This window comes from Myotis yumanensis, unplaced genomic scaffold (assembly GCF_028538775.1).
Source record: "Myotis yumanensis isolate MYYU_CA2020_CCGP unplaced genomic scaffold, mMyoYum1.0.hap1 SCAF_3, whole genome shotgun sequence".
Classification (NCBI taxonomy): domain Eukaryota; kingdom Metazoa; phylum Chordata; class Mammalia; order Chiroptera; family Vespertilionidae; genus Myotis; species Myotis yumanensis.
In genome coordinates this window covers 75,484,577-75,499,999 of record NW_027223754.1, presented here as the reverse complement: position 1 = coordinate 75,499,999, position 15,423 = coordinate 75,484,577, and positions in this window count along the sequence as shown.

Genomic DNA, 15,423 nt, shown 5'->3' with positions numbered 1-15,423 from the left:
TCAATCTGAGAACCAAAAAGGAAAACAAAACAAAACAAAAAACATTTAAAAACAGGAGGACAGCTTAAGGGAGCTGTGGGACAATATGAAACATAACAATATTCTAATAGCAGGTGCACCAGAGAGGCAGAAAAGAGGAAAGGAATAGACAATTTTTTGAAGAAAAAATGGCAAAAACTTCCCTAACCTGGTAGAGGAGAAAGTCACACAAGTCCAGGAGGCAAAGGGAACCCCAAGCAAGAACCAAGCAGGCCCATGCCCAGACACATCCTAAATAAAATGACAAAAATTAAAGACAAAGAGAGAATTTTAAAGGCAGCAAGAGAAAAGCAAACTGTTACCTACAAAGGAGCTCCTGAAATAAGGCTGACACCTGATTTCTTATTCGAAACTCTATAGGTCAGAAGGGAATGACATGAAGTGAAAGGGCAAGTGCGCATGCGCAAGGGCGTGCACCGAGCAGTGGCGAACAAGGAGGTGGCAGGCACTGGCGGCTGAGCGGAGCCGAGCACCAACGAGTACCGCCCAGCCAGGCCAAGCCAGGCCGAGCCAGGCCGGGCCGGGCCAGGAGCGTGCAGGCGATGCGGGCGACCAGGCCAGGGTCGGCGGGCCCCTGAACCCGACTCCCCTGCCAGCAAGGAGCCGCGTGGTGGCCGCGTGTCCGAGGGGCCGGGCCCGCCATGGCCAGGGTCAGCTACACGGCACCCTGGTGGGTGAACCTCCTGCACCAGCTGCCTCACTTCAGCCTGCACTGGGAGCCCACCAGCAGCCAGTTCCGGCCGAGGACCCCGATTACCAGTGGGTGCTGCTGCTGCTCGGGGCCGCCCTGCTTGCCTGCCTCGCCCTGGACCTCCTCTTCCTGCTCCTCTACTCCTTCTGGCTGTGCTGCCAACGGCATGAGAGCGAGGAGCACCTGGACTCCGACTGCTGCTGCACCACCTGGTGCTTGGTCATTGCCACACTGGTATGCAGCTCCGGCATCACCGTGGGTTTCTACGGCAACGGGGAGACCAGCATCAGCGTCCATCCGCCACGCCAACCGCACGGTGGCGGGGGTGCAGGACCGAGTGTGACACGCGGCCGCCCTGAACCTCATGGCGGAGCCGCTATGCCGCGATAGAGCGCGAGCCCGAGCAGCAGGCAGAGCTTGGACCAGGCCGGTGTCCAGGACCGCGGGGCAGGGCTGCTCATAGCGGTGGCGACAGAGCCCCCAAGCGGCTGAGGGGCCTCCTCCCAGCCCTCGCGGGCGGCGGAGGCGCAGCGAGCCCCCGCAGCTGGGGAGCGTGGGGATGCCCCACGACATCCAGACCCAGAGCACCCCAGGAAAGCAGAGGGAGGCCTCCAGAGCCAACACAGAACGACTCCCCCGCTGAGGACGGCGAAGACTTCCTCCGTGTTCAGTGAAAGGGTGAGATCTCAAACCTGCGGACACGTGGCCCCCGCCCTTCCCTGCATTCTCAGTGAAGGGCGGGGACTGCGCCCTCCATCTTACCCTGGGTCCTCCATTTTTGGGCAGGGCCATGTGCTCGGCAAAGGCTTCTTCCCGGAAGAAGCCTCTGCTAGCCACACCCAGGATTTCTCTGGACTAACCAATGATAATCAAGGGAAGTGCACGCCATCACTATGACCACATCCTGTGTAATGAGACACCGACTCGCGCCTGGCCAATCAGCAGGGCCCACAGTCCCCTCTCCCGCCCTTACTCCACCCCCCTATAAAACTCCTGGTCCCATCAGGATTCTCTCTCTGCCACTTGCTGCTGTGTCAGTAAGGAGGGTAGGGGAGCCAAGCCCGAGTTTGAAATAAAGGACTCTTTGCTTTTGCATCGGACTGGCTGGCTCCCTGGTGGGCTCTTGGGAATCTTGAAATCTGGGCATAACATGAAATACTCAAGCTAATGGAAAGCAGGGATCTAAAACCGTGATTACTATATCCAGCAAGGCTGATATTCAAAATAGATGATGAAATAAAGAGCTTCCAGACAAAAAAAATAATAATAATAATAGGCTAAAGCCAAGTCAGCAGCATTACAAGAAATGCTAAAGGGACTGCTGTAATGAGAAGAAGAAATAGAGAGAGAAACCTAGGCATGAACTCAAAAGGCAATAAATAAGTACCTATCAATAATAACCTTAAATGTAAATGGATTAAATGCTACAATCAAAATACATACTGATGCTGAATGGATATAAAAACATGACCCAAATATATACCGTTTACAAAAGTTCTACCTCAGAACAAAAGACAGACACAAGATGAGAATGAAGGATGGAAAAACTTTCCCATGCAATGAAAAAGAAAAAAAGCTGGAATAGCAATACTGATTATCTGACAAAATAGATTTGAAAATGAAGGCCATCACAAGAGACAACAAAGATCACTACTAGTACATAATTCTAAAGGGATTGATACAACAAGAGGATATAACCATAAAAAACATATATGTACCCAATATAAGAGCAACTAAATATATAAAAAAATTCTAGAGGACTTTAAGGGAGATATTTACAACAATACAGTCATAATAGTAGACTTTGACGCCCTGCTGTCTTCACTGGATAGACCTTCCAGGCAAAAACTTGACAAGGAAACAGAGACTTTAAAGGACACACTAGATCAAATGAATTAACTGACATTTATAGAATATTTTACCCCCAAGCTGCAGAATATACATTCTTCTCAAGTGCACATGAATCATTCACAAAGGTAGATCACATGATAGGACACAAAACAAGTCTCTACAAGTTCAAGAAAACTGAAATCATATCAAGCATCTTCTCAGTGGAATGAAATTAGAAATCAACAATAGTGAAAACACCCCAAAACATTCAAACACATCGAGGCTAAATAGCATGTTATTAAACAATGAATGGGTTATCAGTGAGATCAAGAAAGAAAGAAAAAAATTCCTGGAAACCAATGAAAATGAACACACAGCAACCCCAAATCTCTGGGACACAGCAAAAGCAGCCCAGAGAGGGAAGTTCATAGCCCTATAGGCCTACCACAAAAAACAAGAACAATCAACAATAAAACATTTATCCCTGCAACTTAAAGAACTAGAAAGAGAACAACAAGAAAAGCCCATAGTAAGTAGAAGGAAGGAAATAATAAAGATTAGAACAGACATAAATGATATAGAGACTAGGAAAACAATAGGAAAAATCAATGAAACCAAAAGCTGGTTCTTTGAAAGGATAAACAAGTCAGCCAGACTCATCAAGAAACAGAGAGAAGGCCTAAATAAATGAAATCAGAAAGGAAAGTGGATAAGTAACCACTGACACCACAGAAATACAAGGATTGGATTGTAAGAAAATACTATGGACAACTATATGCCAACAAGCTGGACAATGTGGATGAAATGGAAATATTCCTAGAAAAATATAATCTCCCAAAACTTTATCAGGAAGAATCAGAAAACCTGAATAGGCCAATAACAACTGATGAAATAGAAGCAGTAATCAAAACACTCCCAAAAAACAAAAGCCCAGGTCTGGACATTTTCACAGGGTAGTTTTAACACACAGTCAAAGGAGAACTAACACCTATGCTCCTCAAACTATTCCAAAAATTCCAAGAGAAAGGAAAATTTCCAAGATCTTTTTATGAGGCCAGCATTACCCTAATTCCAAAACTAAGGAAGCTATAAAGAAAGAGAATTAAAGGCCAATATCCCTAATAACATAGATCCTAAAATCCTCAACAAAATATTAGCAAATCACATCCAACAATACATTAAAAAGATCATACACCATGACCAAGAGGGATTTATTCCAGGGATGAAAGGCTGGTACAATATTCACAATCAATAAATGAGATAGATCACATAAACAAATTGAAAGAGAAAAACCACACAACCTTATCAATAGACACAGAAAAAGCATTTGACAACATTAAACACCCATTTTTGATAAAAACTCTCATCAAAGTGGGAATAAAGGCAGCATATCTCAACATGATAAAGGCCATGCATGACAAACCTACAGTGAATATCATACTCAATGGGCAAAAGCTAAAACCATTTCCCTTGAGATCAGGAACAAGACCTGATCCACTTTCACCACTCTTATTCACTATAGTACTGGAAATCCTAACCACATCAATCAGATAAGAAGAAGAAAAACAGGTATGCAAATTGGAAAGGAGAAGGTAAAACTATCATTATTTACAGATGAAATGTTACTATATATAGAAAACCCAGTCAAGGGGCCGTACCTGGGTTGTAGGTTCATTCCTCGGCCCCGTCTGGTTGTGTGAGGGAGGCAAACAATCAATATGTCTCTCTCATATCAATGTTCCTCCCTCTTTCTCTTCCACTCTTTCCAAAACAATGGAAAATATCCTCAGGTGAAGATTAAAAAAAATATTATATTTTATATTCTTCTAGTTATACTCACTTCCAACCTATATATCATGTTTAAAATTTTAATTTTAATAACTACACACATCCCTCTTTTTCTTAAACTACACTCCAGTTAGCTTAAATATCAACTGGAGACTTTCTTTTAATTAATTCTATACTCTCTTGGATTTCACATCTGTTCTGCCTTAGCTTTTGCCTATATTGTACCTACATATTTCTTCCTGCCCCAGAGTTTTGAGTGCTCTGGGTTGCATTCTTGTCCAATATTAAAATTACAATTTTCTATTTCTGTATTTACAATTCAAGCCACATATAAAGAAAATATTCCCATTTGATAGAGTTCCTGATCCATTCCATTTCCCCCAAATGCCTTCATATCTTGCATTGATCTGCATATTGTCTTATAATTATTTACTTTTTATGTCCTATTACTTTATTTTTACACTAGATACCCGATACATGAATTCGTGCATGGGTGGGGTCTGGCCAACCCACCCCAATCAGGCCGATCAGGCCTGGCTGGCCAGGGGGAAGGACCATGGGCAGTTGGCTGGCCGGCCCCGACCCCTGGTCAAACTCCCGGTTGAACTACCAGTCAAGGGGACAATTTGCATATTAGCATTTTATTATATAGGATTATGCTCTACCCTAAATGGAATCACAGTTTTTCTTAAAGTTTCTAAATTTCTCCTTGTGTCTGGTTGCTTCTTTTTCTTTTTTTTTTTTTTTTCTACTATGTTGGAGGTTTTATCCAAGGAGAAGGCTGCTTTGTCTTCCCAGATGACAAACCCTCTACTTTGCTTTATGAGGCAGACAGCAACTGTCTGGTTGCTTCTTACATCATGAATCCTTTTTCAAATTTAAATTACACAGATTAGAGAAAAAGATCTCTCTCTTTTTTTAAGATTTTGCATTTCCTGAAGATAATAACTCAAAGTATAATCTGTTCACTTTTGTATATTTAAACATCTTAATACAAGCTACCATTTAGGGGACTAGTATAATAATCGCTTAACTGGTCTCCATACTTTATATCTTGATTAACTCACTTCTGTCCTTTTAATACATTACCCATCCTGTATCTACAGCAGAAGTTGGTTGATTTCTTGGTGGTTGGTTGGTTGGTTTATTTGTTTAGTCATTCATTCATATATGAAGCTCTTCTTAATTTTTATTCAGTGTCTTTTCATTACCCATGTGATCAAACCCCAATTGTTTTCCATGGTCTCTAAATCTGTACTAAATTTGATTTTCTTGTGCTAATCTCTTCCTTGCTCACCATACATCAAAACCCCTCCCTTTTTTTTGTTTTGTTTCTGTTTCATGCTAACCTCTTTTATGCCCTTCCCTCCTTTTCTTCAAATGGCTGACTCTTCTCAGTCACCAGAGCTCAAATTAAATACCATCTTCTAGGTATGAATATCTGTGGCCACCTTGAACCACCACCACACATTATTCTCTATCAAAACACTTTCATTTATTCTCCTTCAGATCTTTTTGCTTTATTTTTTGTTTCTTCTTCCTTAGATCTTTGTAATATGTATTTAATGATAACTTCATGTGATTAAAAGTTTAATATTTACCACATTTTATTCTGAATTTTAACTGTATTGAAAATCATATGACAATGCACTTAACATAGTTAAGACATATTAAGTATGTTAAGTGAATGAATAAACAGACAAATGAATCAATTGGGGAATGCTTACAATGTACCATCATCAAGTACTTCATATAAAACTTGCAATGTACACTCTATTTTTTTTTAAACATCACATCTCTAGACATAAAGAAGGTAAATAAACTGGCCTTTTCTCATTTGATTTTATATACACACAGTAAGTAAAGGATTTATTACATATGTATTTGTAATATATTTTCCCCAAACACTACCACAATCCATCAGGACATCTTATTTAACAAAGTTCTTATAAATATGCATCCACACTTGAAATCTTTTGTGTCTACTAACTGTACTATGAAACAAAAATAAGTTCCACTTGCTACCAATAGTCCATTAATGTTATGAGTGCTTTGATGTAAATTCTAATTATTTTTTGTAAACCAGAGAAACCCATAATACATATTTGCTTTAATTTTCTTTATGTTTTAAGCTGCCCCCCAAAATATTTCAAACAGAGCAAAGAAGAGTAAAGGTTTTATAGAAATGGTATTTGTTTCAAAGACCAATTACTTGTTACAAAAATTACATCCTTTAAAATATTAAAGGAACCCATATAAGCAACATGATTTAAAAGGATACCTGAACTCATTACAAAAACTGACTTTTTAAAATTTCTGTATATTGGCATAATTTTATTCAATTTTTATAATCCTATTAGTTTTTGTTACAAAGAGATAACAGCTAGAGAAGATTTTAAAATTATTTATATAAACGAAGTTCTTAAAATATGTATAGTGTATAAATATTAGCGAAAAATAGTACACCATAGTTTATATAAAAATAGATGACATAGACTAGAAATACTAATATCATTAAGCACTGGTCCTAAGATTTTATTCTATGTTTCTATCTAATTACAAGGATCCATAGGAATTACAAATGGTTCCACCATTTCTCTATGTTTCTAACAGACAGGAAACATCAAATTAGAATTCAGGGTGTTTTTTTTCTGCCCATGACTTTTAGTATCAAGTTTCCATTTGAACAACCAAAGCATTTGTCTAAACCACCAGGGTGCCTAACTTTAAGAGAAGGTGGAAGCAAACACACACTAACTTTTATGTCATCTTGTCATGCTGTGGTATCTCAAGGTGCTTTGCAATAACATTAAACTTTGAAAAGTTATCTTTCCTGCTGAGTTAATTAGTTAAAATCAGATAAGTGGCAATGACAACAAACACATGTTCAGGCTTAAACCTGAAGCCAATACCAGCAGAAGTGGAGGAGTTCTTTGAAGCAGGTTCCTTGTAGCTCAAAGGGAGACCACCTGCAGAGACACATTTCAGCAGAGAAGGTGTAAGGAAACCTGTTTTAGTTGACTTCCACTTGTGAACAGTGAAAAGAATCCCTAGCCCCAAGGTAAATATTTATTCTTGACAAGCATTGTGAGTTAAAGTTAGCTTAAAGGTGAAATAAGAACATTAACAAGTGTCACTGGAGCAAGCCTTACATCCAATAATATAAGTTCTGAATAATTGGCAGAACTGTTTTGAATCAGTCATAGTCCACTGAGTAAATGACTATCCATGAAGGAAATTCAGATTTTTTTTACACCTTGTAAAAAAATGACCAAGACACCCACTGAAACCATTCCAAAGAATATGATGCTCTGTATTTCTTTCCAGCTAAGGACATATGTAAGCAACAGATTGTGATCAATGAAACACAAATATAAATTGCTTAACCCCAGCAATTTTACTAATTTTGAAAACCCTAAAAGTCATGGAGCCACCCTCTGTCAAGGAAAGACCTCAAAATGAGCATTTAACCCTTGTGCAATTCTACTGAGATTCTGCAAAGTTGGAAGTCAATCATCAAGATGGCAACATAGGTTGTTCTTGACTAACTATATAGATCAACTAACCATACATAGCCAAGACACCACTGTGTAACTCCTAACACATGAACCTGAGGGTAAGTACCCCCTAGTTAAGAGACCAAGAAGGATCACATTAGAAGGTTAAGAGGACTCATGGACCACAATGCCCTTTCTCCAGACCGGCACAGCACAGTACAGAGAGGAATAATTGGGCTATGGCTTCTCCAGTGAGTAAAAGAGAGCCCAGTGTGGATCCCCTAGAATTGTGGGCCACTTCAATTGTTGGTCACTTCTTAGGCAGCCCCACATGGTTCTTGTCTCTCAGAGATTGTGGGAAAATCTGTGGGGTTCTCATCCCTGGGGATCAAATAGTGATAGACAATGTGAGTGGGCCTTACAGCAACCAGTGCTTAGATGTTGGCAGACAGAGTTTCTAGCTGCAGGAGCACTCAAGTGGAAATCCCAACCAGTGGCTTTGTCCGTATGCCAAACCAAGACACTGGCTCCATCTAGGTAGGGAACTTAGGTCACTGTTCTGACTGATTCAGAACCACCCAAGGAGAGCCTTGATGGCCTTGGAGCCTGTTCTGCCAGCCAGCCTGGCCAGGAAAACTAATACATAGGCCTGCATATTGAGTGTAGCCCCAGCCCTACCCAACCAGGAATTCTGACCAGAGTATCCAGAAAGTTCTGTAACCCCACAGCACCTGCACAGAAAACCTGTGTATTGGCTGTGCCTCTGCACAGCCTAACTAGCAGGGGGTTTGGTGTACAGTTCTGCCTAATTTGGGACCCCAAGTGATGAACCTAACTAGCCAGCGGGGGGAGGTTTATCTGCCACCCCACCCAAGTAATAATTCATAGCCCTGCCTACTACTGAGTGCAGCCTACACCCCACCTAACCAGGAAAACTGGGCAGAGCTCCTGGGAAGGGAAATACTCCAGAAATACTCAAGCAGAGCTGGAATGGCAGCTCTGTTCATCTACAGAGCTAAACTGACAGACACATCTGATTTGTTCCCTCTGATTTGTGCCCTAAACAATGAGCACTTCTGGACTTGAGGTCCCTTCTGTGGCCAGGCCAGGACAGACAAGCTATTCTGAAGCCCTACCTACTGTTGAATGAAGCCTTCAGTCATGCCTGACCAGGAAACCTGACCAGAACACCTAGGAGGCTGGGTAGGCCATCCTGTCTGAGCAGAGACTAAGAAGCCCAGACAGAGACTCTGCCCATCTGCAGAGAAAAGCTGGTGACCCTATCTGGTCAGCGAATTTGGTGAACAGTTCTGCTTGACTTGGGTCTCTAAATGACAAGCCATGATGGACTTGGATTTATTCTTCAGTCTCTCAGGGGCAGGTAAGCTAAATCATAGCCCTGCCTCCTGCTGAGTACAGTACCGGGTCTTGCCTGACTAAAAAGCCTAACCAGGGAATCAAGACAACTACAGAGCACATCCTACAGCTGCATGTGGGCAGGAAACCATGAAAGCAGTTCTATCCAACTATTCCCAGCCAGCAGCATTCCCCATGACCACAGAGTTTAGGAGGTTGCTTTACCCAGAAATACACCTCAAAAGCAAGCCCAACCTGCAGAATGACACTATCAGCTGACCCATTGAGAACTTCAAGCTGATCTGACTGGTGAAGGACTATCTCTGCCTAAGCAAACATGCAAAATCTGGATGAGGAGACCATTTATGCAAAAGTGCAGTTATCAATATAAGAAATCAAGCATTACAAAAAAATCAGGAAGACATGATACCACCAAAGAAAACTGAGAAAGCTCTAATAAGGAGTCTTAAAGAAAAATATATTTACATGACAAAGCAATCAGAATAGCCCTCTTGAAGTAGTTTAGCCAACTTCAGGTATACACAGACACACAACTAAACAAAATTAGAAGAACAATGCATGGACAAAACAAGTGCAGCAATAAAATAAAATAAAATAAAATAAAATAAAATAAAAACAAAACAAAACAAAACAAAAAAAACACACAAAATCAACCATAGAGCTAATGAATACAATGACTGAACGGAAGAGAATAGGATGCTATATTCAAAATTCTGAAGAAAAATTAAAACAATAAAACTATACCATGCATAGCAGTTCTTTAGAGATAAAGAAGAGATAACTTTTTTTTTCTGGACAAACAAGTTGAGGGACTGCATCATTAATAGATTTGCTTTACAAGAAATGTTAAACAGGTTATACAAGTGGAAGTAAAAGAATGCTAGTTACATTATGAAAATAGATGTATGTAAGTATAAAATTCACTGGTAATGGTAAATATATATTCAAAGTCAGGTTCTCTAATATTGTAGTTTTAAAGTTAAAAGAACAATCCAATGAAAAATAATCATTTTAATAACTTATTATTGGATATACATTATAAAAACATGTAACATCAATAACCTAAAATGTGAGGAAGGAGAAGTAAAAATGTAAGCTTAAAAATGCTATTTAAGCCTGTACAATGTGGCTAAGTGGTTGAGTCCACCCATGAACCAAGAGGTCTACAGTTTGATTACTGGTCAGGGTACCCTCCCAGGTTGCAGGCTTAATTCCCAGTAGGGGCCATGCAGGAGGCAGCTGATCAATGTTTCTGTCTCTCTGTCTCCTTTTCTCTCTAAAAAAAGTCTATAAAAACATATTTTTAGATGCTATTTAAGTTAATTTGTTATCAACTTAATATAGTTGTTTATTTTATGTAAGCTTCATTGTAATCTGTAGTCAATACATAAAAGATTATGATAAAGAAGTCAAAACATACTGCTATAAAAAGTCATCTAATCACAAGGGAAGACAGAAAGATAACAAGTAAGGAACAATGAATCTATAAAATAGAGAACAATGAAAAAAAAAGGTATTAGTAAGTCCCTACTCATTAATAATTTCTTTAAATAAATTAAATTTTCAAAAGTCATAGACACAATAGATCAGTGGTGGCAAACCTTTTGAGCTCGGCGTGTCAGCATTTTGAAAAACCCTAACTTAACTCTGGTGCCGTGTCACATATAGAAATTTTTTGATATTTGCAACCATAGTAAAACAAAGATTTATATTTTTGATATTTATTTTATATATTTAAATGCCATTTAACAAAGAAAAATCAACCAAAAAAATGAGTTCATAGGTTCGCCATCACTGCAATAGATAATAAGATAAGATCCAACATATACTTCACTTCAGTTTTGTTTTGTTTTTTAAATATGTTTTTATTGATTTTTAGAGAGAAGGGAAGGGAGAGGGAGAGAGATAGAAACATCAATAAGAGAGAAACAACTGGTTGCCTCCTGCATAACATCTACTGGGATCAAGCCTGCAAACCATAACCCAAGCATGTACCCTGACCAGGACTACAGCCCATGACCTCTTGGTTAATGGACCGATGCTCAACCACTGAGCCATACCATACACACAGACTAAAAGTAAAAGGATTGAAAAAATGTTTCAAGCCAATGCTAAATAAAAGAAAACAGGAGTAGATATATTAGACAAAAAAGATAAGCTAAAAATGATCAAAATACACAGAGAAGATCATCCTATATAATAAAGAAGTATATGCAAATTGACTATCACACTGTCACAAAGATGGCGGCACCCACAGCGGAGCAGGGGTGGTGGTTTCTGTAACACAAGATGGCTGTATTCACAGCAGAGGCTGAGTTCCCATAACAAGCCTTAATGAACAATTAATTAGCAGAAACCTGAGGCTGTGCCCCCTCAAACCCCCCCCCCCCCCCCGTGGGGCTTGACAGGGGACCTCAGAACGCTCCCCCCACCTTGGTGCAAGTCCAGGGAACCTCAGGCTGTGCCACCTACCTGGCAGGGGCTTGACAGGGGACCTCAGTCCATGCCCTCCACCCTGGCACCGGGCCGGGGGACCTGAGGCCACACCCCCCACCTCGCAGGGATTGATGGGGGACCTCAAGGTGCATCCCCCACCCCGGTGGTGGGCCAGGGGACTTGAGGCTATGCCCCCTGCCCAGCAGGGCTTGATGGGGGATCTCAGGCCAAGCCTCCCACCCCAGCACCAGGCCATGGGAACTCAGGCCATGCCCCCTGCCCAGCGGGGCTTGACAGAGGACCCGAGGCTGTGACTCCACCCAAAGGGCTTGACAAGGGTGGGACCTGCTGGGTCTGGATCTCGCGTGATTTCGAGGCACACATGGGTCGAGGGGGACTTGACTCTGGGTCCCATGGTGCACCCCAGACTCTGACAGTGGGATGATTTTCATATACGTTTTATTAATTTTCTTTCATCTCTTACAATTCTATTATAGAAAAAGGGCAAATAGCAATATTAAAATATTTCCTCCAATTAATCCCCCTTTAATGTGCATGAATTTCATGCACTGGGCCACTAGTTATATAATAATAAAGAGGTCAATTAATGAAGAAGATACAATAATTAGGAATATTTATGCACCAACATTGGATTACCTAAATGTAGTATAAAAAATACTAACAGAATTAAAAGAAGAAATAAGCAGCAATGTAATAATTATTGGGTACTTTAATACTCCAATCCCAACAATGGAGAAAGCAGTAAGGTAACAATGGCTTCAAACAACATTAAAAACCTAATGGACCTTAGAGACATAAATAAGGTATTTCATCCAAGAACAGAATATATAGTGCACATAGAAAATTTTTCAGGTTAGGCCACAAATCAAATCTTAACAAATTGAAAAAGATTAAAAATCAAACCAAGTATCTTTTTCAAATACAATGATATGAAACTTGAAATCAATAATAGGAGAAACAGTGGAAAATTTACAAATACATGTAAATTTAACAACACACTTCTGAACAACCAATGAATTAAAAGAAAAAATTTAAAAAAAGTATCTTGAGACAAATGAAAATGGAAACATAATATATCAAAACTTACAGGATGCAGTAAAAAATGTTCTAAGAGAAAAAGCTATGAATGCATATATCAAGAATGAAATGGATGCCGAAACTGGTTTGGCTCGGTGGATAGAGTGTCGGCCCGTGGACTGAAAGGTCCCAGGTTCGATTCCGGTCAGGGGCATGTACCTGGGTTGCAGGCACGTCCCCAGTGGGGGATGTGCAGGAGGCAGCTGATCGATGTTTCTCTCTCATCGATGTTTCTAACTCTCTGTCTCTCTCCCTTCCTCTCTGTGGAAAATCAATAAAATATATTTAAAAAAAAAAGAATGAAATGGAATATCAAATAAGCAACCCAACTCCATACCTAAAGTAACTAAAAATAAAAAAACAAAGTTCAAAGTTAGTAGAATAAAGAAAATAATAAAAAAAAAATAGGTTAGAAAAAAAATGAATTAGAGACCAGAAAAACAAAAGAAAAGGTAAACAAAACTAAGAGTTGGTCATTTGAAAAGATAAAAAAAAAGACAAACCTTTAGGTAGAAAACTGTATCAAGATAAAAAAGAGGACCCAGATCAATAAAATTATAAATGAAAGAGGAGATATTACAACTGAAACCACACAAATACAAAGGATCATAAGACTACTATGAAAAACTATACACCAAAAAACTGGACAACCTAGAAGACATACAATTTACAAAGACTAAATCAAGAGGAAATTAAAAATCTAAGCAAATCATTAATGAGTAATGAGATTGAATAAGTAATCAAGAACATCACAACAGAAAGCCCAAGACCAAATATCTCCATTGGTGAATTTTATCAAATGTTTACAGAGTTAATGCCAATCATTGTCAAACTCTTCTAAAGAATTAAAGAGGAGAGAACACTCCAAAAATAATTTTATAAAGCCAGCATTACCCTCATATAAAGGACAATATAAGAAAAAATGTACAGGCCTATATCCTTGATAAATATAGATGCACTAATCCCATTTCCCCATCCCCACCCCCAAATGCTAGCAAACCAAATTTAGAAGCACATTGAACAGATCATACACCATGATCAAGTGGAATGTATCCTTGGGATGAAAGGATGATTCAACACATACAAATAAAACAATGAGATATAGCACATTCATTTAATAAAAAGCAAAAATTATATGGACATTTCAATAGTTGCAGGAAAAGCATTTGACTAAATTCAATACAGATTCATTATAAAAACTCAAAACAAACTGGTATAGAAGGAATGTAACTCAACATGATAAAGGTCTTATATTATAACCCATAGTTAACATCTATCAATAATTAAAGGTTTAAAGTTTTTCTTGTATGATTAGGAACAAGACAAGGGTGTCCGGTCTCACCACTCCTATTCAACATAGTACTGGTAGTCCTTACCATAGCAACCCAGCAAGAGAAAGAAATGAGTCATCAGAATAGAAGGCATCAGTGATTTTATATAGAGAACATTCTAAAAACTTTAGGATACAAAATAAACATACAAAATCAGTAGCATTTGTATACATTAATAATAAACTTCTGAGAAAGACATTTTTAAAATCCCACTTACAGTAGTATCAAAAATAAAAACAAAATACATAGAAATACATTTAACCAAGGAGGTGAAACACTTCTACGTTGAAAATTATAAGAAGTTAATGAAAGAAAGTGAAAAAGACATAAATGAAAAGCTATCCTATGTTTATGGGTTGGGATAATTAATATTGTTAAAAATTCCATACAACTCAAAGCCATCTATAGATTTAATGTAATCCTTATCAATATTCCAATGGCATATATTTTACAGAAGTACAAAAAACAAAATATGTATAAAAATACAAAAGATTGTGAGTAGCCAAAATAATCCTGAAGGGGGTAAAAAAAGCTGGAAGTATAATGCTTTTTTTTATTTCAAATTATATTACAAATGTACAGTGATTAAAACAATATAGTACCATTATAAAAACAGACACATAGGCCAGTGGAACAAAATTGAGAGTCCAAAATTAAATTAATGCATAAATGGTCAATGAATATTTCAAAAGGGAGCAAAGGATACTCAATGGAGAAAAGATGACCTCTTCAAAATATTTTGCTGGAAAAATTAAATATTCGTGTGTAAAAGATTGAAACTAGGTCTCTATTCTACTCCATCATAAAAATTAACTCTAAATGAATTAAAAACAAATTTAAAACCTGAAACAACAGCAAAAAAGGAGGACCCAAATCCATAAAATTATTGATTCCCTCTTGAAGTAGGGAATCAAACAAACAAACTCTTAGAAGAAAAAGTAGGGCAAAAGTTTCTAGACAGGGTTTTCGGCAATGATTTTAAAATTTATGACACCTAAAGCACAAAATACAAAATAAGTGAGTGGGACTACATGAAACTAAAAAAGCTTCTACAGAGAAAAGAAACAATAAAATGAAAAGGCAACCTACAGAATGAGATAAAATATTTGCAAATTATATTCTAATAAAAGGTTAATATCCAAAATCTAGAAATATATGAGAAACTTATACCACCCAATAACAAATAAAAAAAGGAAAGCAAAGAAATACCATTATTTAAAAAAGGGAAACTGACATGAAAATAAAAACAAAAGAATAGTTTTCCAAAGAGGATGTTCAAATGTCCAACAGGTACATGAAAGGGTGCTCAACATCACTAATCATCAGAAAAAGGCAA